The sequence below is a fragment of the Sus scrofa genome, chromosome 14 (genome assembly GCF_000003025.6).
Source record: "Sus scrofa isolate TJ Tabasco breed Duroc chromosome 14, Sscrofa11.1, whole genome shotgun sequence".
Classification (NCBI taxonomy): domain Eukaryota; kingdom Metazoa; phylum Chordata; class Mammalia; order Artiodactyla; family Suidae; genus Sus; species Sus scrofa.
This window is the reverse complement of record NC_010456.5, coordinates 9,801,210-9,809,352: the sequence shown is the minus strand read 5'-3', so window position 1 is coordinate 9,809,352 and position 8,143 is coordinate 9,801,210.

Sequence of the window (8,143 nt, the reverse complement as noted above, 5' to 3'; positions counted from 1 at the left end):
GAATTTAATATTAAAATTTAGTTCTGTGCAAATTTTAATAAAATTACCATGTGAATCATTTAAGGAACACTGTGACCTTTTATACATTTTTTCCTAAATTCATTATTTGAATTTGAGAAGTTCTGGGCCTTAACAATGAGAAAGGGGAGGAAAAGGCTTAGTAAACTACAAATCGTGTCATCATTCCTTGAATAATCACAACTTGGCTGAATTTTAATTCTTGTGTTCTGTAATTCAGCATTGATAAAAGAAATCCCTATATATTATTCCAATATTTCATTTTTACCTCTGAATTATGTTCATATCCACAAGTCCCAGCCAAGGACCTATTGAATAATTGTCCCCACATGTAACATTTTCGTGGTGATATTTTCCTTTCCTTGGTTCTATGAAATATAGAAATGTGTTTCTAATCATTAGCAGAACCACCTGGTAACTGCACTGTATCATCTCAATAATATGACTCATTTAACATATAGTTTGGTAGAACATGGAGTCATCTTTGATGCCATCCAAGAAAAATTAGTTACCAAAATGACCTCACACAGCACAGGCTCATCTATAACCAAACCGATCATATTTTGAAAGCCCCAAATCAGAACTCATAGCTTGATGAGTATAAATGTATCTACAACTGGGTTGTCCTGGAAAATCCAGGACCTACAGAGTTCTACAGCATAAGCCACAAAAATCACCTACTCTGTGATGCTCTGGTGCCTTCATTTTCTTATTTTTGAGAACTTAAAGCAACTGTTCCTGTTTCCACCATCTGATAGGAATCTATCACTTCCTAGAGTTCACTGAGTGTGCAAGAGGTGAGAACAGAAATCAAGCCAGCTCTTCTAGGAAACTTACCTTGGCTTTGCAGGGAAACCAAAAATAATTTTTTTCCTGTATAATAAGTTTTCTAAAAATCAACCCTTTCTGCAAACTTCACAGGGTAGGCATATTGATGGTGGAGAAGATGGTGTGCCTGGAAGCCTGGGGAAATGTTCATGCATCAGGCCAGATTTTCCTTTCATGCTGAATCATACCATACACCCTACAGGCCCACCTGTGTGAACCTACACTAATTTGCATGGTGTGTAGTTTTCATTCTAGTTACCACTCTCTTTCCTTCTTAATTGTTTGACTTGTTTTGTGTTAAGTAGGAATGTCAGGGAGTCGAAGAAGAGAGAAAATGAAGAGAAGATATGGTATGTATTTGATCTTTTTTTAAAATTGAGGTATAACTGACACATAATGTTACATTAGTTTCAGGTGTGTAACAGAAGGATTCGCTATTTGCATATATTGGGAAATGATCATCCCAACGTTAAGTCTAGTTAACATCCATCGCCCTACATAGTTAGGAAAATTTCTTTTTCTTGTGATGACAATATTTAAGATTTACTCTCTTAGCAACTTTCAAATAGGCAACAGCACATGGATTTGATCTTAAAACAAAGAAAAGATGAGTTTCCTAGCGTGGCAGTGTACACTGGCAAGGAACTGAGTACCACGCTAAAGAAAACGTGAGCTCAGTAAATTCTCAGAGGTCTTATAGTAGGGGAAGAGAAATAGAATGTCATACCCCGATTCTGTCCTGTAGGATATACCGTGATGTGGGGAGTGAAGCAAGAGCTGCTCCTTTGCCAGAACATAGGAGATGCAATTGATGGTATCCATTCTTGGGAAATGACAGCAGCACCTTGACATTGAGAGCCTCACCCTGACATTCCTCAGGCTGAGAAGAAGGGGTCTGAGGCAGAGGCAGCAGCTGGAGGAGACAGAGAAGGAGCGAGGGAGACACAAAGCCTTGGACAACAGGCTCCAGGGCCCTCCCACAAGCCCTGGGTTCTAATACAAGATGCCATTGGTAATAGAAAGACAAGAGGGGATCGATCTGGGAAGGATGCTTTCTCCAACGTACTCCAAACTAGTTTCCTAAAAACCAAGAACTTCAACAGTTGTAACAAAGAAAGCTAAATACGCTAGCACCCTTTGGTGGTGGCCTTTTTAAGCAGGGGTGGAAACACCAGGTGAAGCTGTATTCCCAGATCCCAACCAAGCTTCCTGCCTTCAGACCTTCACCAGGTATTTCTTCATCCTGACAAAGTCTAGTCACATGCATGTATATCAGGCTCTGTAAAGACACAGAGCAGGCAACATCCAATGCAAGCAGCAGGGCTGCCTGGGAGGATTTTGGATCAGAAGGCCTCTTCACATCTCACTGTGTCTGTTGATTGACTGTGTCAGCTCTTGGCCTCTCTGGGACTCCATTCTCTATTCTGCAAAGTGGGCTGAACCCTGCTTACCTTATGGGGTAGTGGTAAGAATCAAATGGGATGACTCCTGTGAATGCACCCAGCACAGGGCAGAACTCCCAGCTATCAGTGGTATTTAGCACTCTTGAATGTGAATCAAGGAATCAGCCCTTACTAGAGAGTGATTGTTTTTCAATTCTAATATATTGATAAGTCATAGATAATCAGTAGGCAATTTGGAAAAGCCTTACTAAACTTTGTTAGATCAGAAGAGCTAAAGAATTAGGAGTTCCTACCATGGCACAGTGGGTTAAGAATCCGACTGCAACAGCTCAGGTTGCTGCAGAGGTGCACGTTTAATCCCCGGCCTGGTACAGTGGATTAAAGAATCCAGCGGGTTGCAGGTGTGGCTCAGATTTAATCCCTGATTCAGGAACTTCCATATGCCACAGATGTGGCCATTAAGAAATAATAATATAAATTAATTAAGAAGATTTTTTTTTAATCTGAAGAATTAGACTAGAGGTAGCTTTGGTCCCTTTTCCGCTAATGACCTTGATGACAAAAAGAAGACCTAGAAAGTCAAATCCAAAGAAAAAGTGTTGAAGCCCTTGGGTGATGGGATTGTTCTAAAACTAGGTGTGGTGATAGGAAAGAACTTCGGTAAATAAATAGAGGAAAACTATTGAGTTGTACACACTGTGGGGGTTGGTTTAGAGTATCAACTTGTAGGTGAAAGTATCTGTTTATTGAATCAAACACTAATCTGTGTTGCTGTGAAGGTACCTGTAGATGTGGTTAGCACCAACAGCCACTGTGAAATAAAGCAGGTGACCCTCGAAAACATGGGTGGACCTCATGCAAGCAGTTAAAAGGGCCTTCAGAGCAAAAACATGGTTTTCAGGACAAGAAATTCTGCTTCAACTTCTGGCTGTTTCCAGACCACTGCCTTGCTCTACCAACTTCAGACTTGCAGGCCCCACAACTGTATGAGCCAAATTCCTTAAAACAAACCTCACTCGGAGTTCCCATCACGGCTAACATTTTGGTTAACAAATCTGACTAGGAACCACAAGGTTGCGGGTTCGATCCCTGGCCTTGCTCAGTGGGTTAAGGATCCTGCGTTGCTGTGAGCTGTGGTGTAGGTCGCAGATGCGGCTCAGATCCCATGTTGCTGTGGCTGTGGTGTAGGCCGGTGGCTACAGCTCTGATTAGACCCCTACCCTGGGAACCTCCATATGCCAAGGGTGCGGCCCTAGAAAAGACAAAAAATAAAAATAAAACAAATGTCTCTCTCTCTCTGAAATGTATGAACATATCCTATTTTTCTGGAGAGCCCTGACTAATACTACACTTAAAAACCAGTGAATTTTATTGCACGTAAATTACATCTCGATTTATTGTTTTTCTTTTAAAACTACATTCTTCTATGATTCTCTTCTTATAAAATTCTAGAAGCTGCAAACTCATCTAACAGTGATAGAAAGCAGATCAGCAGTTGCAGAAAGTCATGGGAAGATGATAAAGGGGCACCGGGGAACTGTGGAGGGAGCTGGATGTATTCACTGGCTTGACTAGTGACGGTTTCATGGGGGTTTACATATGTCAAAACGGATCAAAGACTATGCTTTACATATGTGCAGTTTACTATTTGTCAATCATGCCTTCACAAAGCGGTTTTAAAAAAGAGAGACAAAGATAAATTCAAGAGAAAGAAAAAGGTCTAAGGCTTAGAGCAGAGGCGGCCTATGTTGCCTCTTGCTCCCCTTCATCCCTCCCACCTTGGTGGCCTTGGGTTGTAGGAGGAACACGGAATGACAAGGAATACCCCTCTCCCACTCTCGAGGATGCTGGAGGCACCCCAGTCCTCTTTCAATTCAGGTGAAGATGCCAGCAAAGGTCTGCTCCCACAGAGAGCCCATCCATGACTAGAGATAAACTAGAAAAACTGTAAAAAAAACCCATCCATTGTGATCAGAAGGAATCTTAGTAAAAACATCCTGGTGCCCTTGCTTTTGTCTACTAGTGAATCAATTTTTATCTTGGTACCCATGGTTTGTCCAAAAGGGGTAGAACACAGAGCATCCACTCCTTTTGCTGTAGCACAAGGGCAATTGGTCAGAGGACACAGAGCTTCCAGAATCAACTGAGACATAAAACTGCAGGGTCAAGGAAACAGAAAGAGCTATTTCCTTTTCCCCAGGAGGAAGCATCAAAAAGCATTTTGATTAGGACCTGGAGGTGGGCTGACCTTCTGTTCAGACCAAGCCTTGAGCAAGTGCATGGGCAGAGGCTGAAGAAGAGTACCGGTGTGTCTCAGCATAACAGAAGAGGAAGTGTGAACACAGTAACCCAGGAGAAGAAATCTGGTCATGATAAGCACAGACCCCCACACCTCCCCTCTTCTCTACATTTGCTATGGATTCTGGTGAAGAGGAAGGAGGACTTTCATAGGATGCAAGATCAGAAGCTGCCATAAGATATTCATAGCCACTGACTATGAATCTGCTCAACTGTGCAGTTTTGGCCATTCTCAGCTGTACCATTTTTGTCCAAATGATGCCTGGAATTTAAAACCACTCAAGCTGTCTGGTAGATAGCACAGAACTATTTCAGGCAAGATTCTGGTTGGTGTGCAGAGTAAGCTGAGCTAGCTCCCGGGACAGCCTGGTGCTCTCTGGGCAGGCCCTGGTCACAAGCCCGCTCCTCCATCCGAGATAACCTGACAACTTGGCAGCACTCCCAGAATTCATAAGCCTGGGCGTTACTTGTGCCTTTAGCCTACCTGGGGGTGATTTGACCCCTAGGCCCAGAGAAGCATGGGGGTGTGTGCAAAAGGGACAGCACTGACAGCAGGAAACAGAGGACCCCAGGGCAGTAAGACAGAGAGGGCTCAGAAACGCAAAATATATCATCAAAGACTGAGATTCATGTTCAAGTTACTTTGTTCATGAGCATTTTGATGGTAGAAAAATTACTTGTTTTTTTCCTAAGCACATTTTATCATCCGTTAAAATGGGCCCAAATCACTCGCTCTTGGGATTGTCGAAAGGATTAAATGAGATGATAGGAGAATACACATGAAAGTGATTTATAAACTGGGAGGTGGAGTTTCTGTTGTGGTTCAGTGGGTTAAGAACCTGACGCAGTGTCTATGAGGATTCAGGTTTGATCCCTGACCTCACTCAGTGGGTTAAGGATCTGGTATTGCTGTGGCTATGATGAGGGCCAGCAGCTATAGCTTTGATTCGACCCCTAGTCCAAGAACTTACAAATGCTTCAGGTACAGCCCTAAAAAGAAAAAGAAAAAATACAATGGGAGGAAGTTCCAGTGCTCTGGGGCTGCGTAGGTGAAATGATACCTGCATTTCCTGGAGGATCTCCCTACCCACAAAGGGGCCAGTTTATAGTCACACACCCCTCCCCCCCAGGATGACCAGCAAGGTCAGAGAGCATGAACCACAAGCCCTGGGAGCTGGCCCTGCAGGTCCAGTTGTATCTGAGGAAAGTACAGAGTGGATGGTGTAAGCACGCTTATGTATTTGAAAACCAGGGGCCCGTCTGATTCCATGAAAAGGCATTAGGATTTAGCTATTTTTAATTTGTCACTCTGAGTAGTCAGTACAAGGCTCTAAATCTAGGGTTTAACACTCCCACGGAGCCAGAAATTGACCATCGTGAGCTACACTTGAGAAGTGACTTCACTGAGGCTGAGAAGAGTTAGGGACTTAGCCAGAAGTCCGACAGCCAGGCAGTGGCAGAGCCAGAATCCAACCCTGCCTCTAATTCCCCTGATTTCCCATTTGAATTTTAAGATAATATAAGCAAGATGTTATATTTTTTATGAATTTAAAAATCTTTTAAAATAAGATTATTGTTTTCCTGTACAAGATTCAAGCTGGGCCTTGGACCCAAAGAAGACACTGGGAGAATTTGGAAAGGTTTGGGAAGGACATGGCCAAAATGGACAAACGCTTGGGAGAGAAACAAGAAAACTTTTCCTCACGAGGGAAAAAAATTGAAGACTTTGTTCACTCGATGATAACTTCTAAGGAGACCAGGAACTGTATCTTAGAACTTCACTCAGTGGCCTCCCCCTGTCCTGCTGAGGTTCCTAGCGGGGAACATCATATTTTCTGGTTAAGCTATTGATCTTTTCAGTCCGTAAAAAGAAAGGCCGAGGGGTTGGAATTCACCATAACCTCCAAGAACCATGTGTAAAAGAATCAGAGGGGAGTGGTGATGAAAAGAGGGTTTATACTCCATGATGTTAGAACAAGAGGGAAAATTCTAGAATGCCTTTGAAAAATAACTGTGACCTTTCCCATCTGAAATAGGTGTGAGACACTTGAACACACCACCAAGGATGCGAAAACCTCTTTCTGTGCAGACCTTGACAAAATGTTCAATGGCCCAAGTTTTGCACCAACATAGTCCTGGGGCAACCTCTCAATGTAACTCACAGTCTGGATAAAGAAGGATGCCCCTGACTTTGCCCATATCAAAAGGCTAATTCCAACACAACTTTGCAGGCTAACTGACTTCCCTACCCATGGCAAGTCTTGCCAGCACCCAGAGGATTCTGGCAACATGGGCTCAGCCACCAGAGAGAACAGAAAGAGATTTTTTTTTTCAATATCACTCGAGGCTTTGCAAGAGAGCGAATGTCAAACCCATAATAGATGCTTTCTGATCCTCCTCACACTGCATCTGGCTCTCCTAAGTATTGGTTCTATTACATTTTTTAAAATAGCTCTCAAGTAATTTGTGTGCTGAACTGTCTACAGGATAAAAAAAGAAACCCACCTGAATAAATCCTCCTTGTTCCTATCAGCCAGAGACCAAGAACTGCAGCAGTAGTTTCCTCGGAGCTAATTTTTAGCATTAGGGTTTATCAGAACCTAAATTCCATTCTAATAAACGATGAAACAGCAGTTACTCTTTCAGCCACTTATTTGGGCAACCAGGGAATTGGAAGACGAGTTAGAAATTTCCAATGGTGACAACACACAGCTGTTGAGGTGCAAAGATCTGAGACTCTAATCAGACCAGGTTATATAAGTAGCACTGTCTCATTATCTCTGCTTAGGGGACAGGGTTCCCTGGGCAGCTGGGGCTGTATGGGGTGTCGACAGAATAGCTAATGGGAAGTTGACACACACAGATATCAATGAAGACGCGAGGAAGTGGGTAACCTATGCCCCTTCCCCACCTTGAAGAAGAACAGAGAGCATTCACAACTCTTCCTGCAGGCGGCAGTAGCCATTTCAAATATCACCCCTTTTCTGTATATGAGAAGCCACATCTAGCACTTCCCGTTGGCATACCTTGCAGCCTTCTCCCAGGAACTTCATCCTTTTCCCAACATTTGGAGGGAAGCTGTGATGTCAATTAAGCAATAAATGCTCAGGGTAGGAAACGGTCTTGAGCACCCAGCACAGTCAATAAGCGACGACCGTTTGCTCTGTTAATACACTACAGCCCGACAGCCGGCAGGGCTCTCTTAACTTCTGAGTTGCAGAATAGGATGGTTAAAAGTTAGCAGTGATCACTGGCCACACTACTACATAGCAGCTGGCAATTTACAAAATATTTTCACATCCAATAACTACTTAGCCTTTCCATTCAAGACTGGATGGCTTATTAGTCACCTTCTAAATATGACATCTCTTGGGGGCTTTATAGAGTAAAGAAATAATACCCCTGTTCGTGCCCAAGTTCAGAACCTATGGGAGCCAGGCAAGTGACAAGGAAAATGTCAGCTTTGTTACTGATGGAAGTTATCTGGTAGCGTGACTGAGGCAGGCAACAAGTCTGTTAACATTCCCACAGGCACACACCACACACGTCAGGAGAGACCCTGGAGCAGCCCATCCAAGTACAGGTTTGAGTCTTCA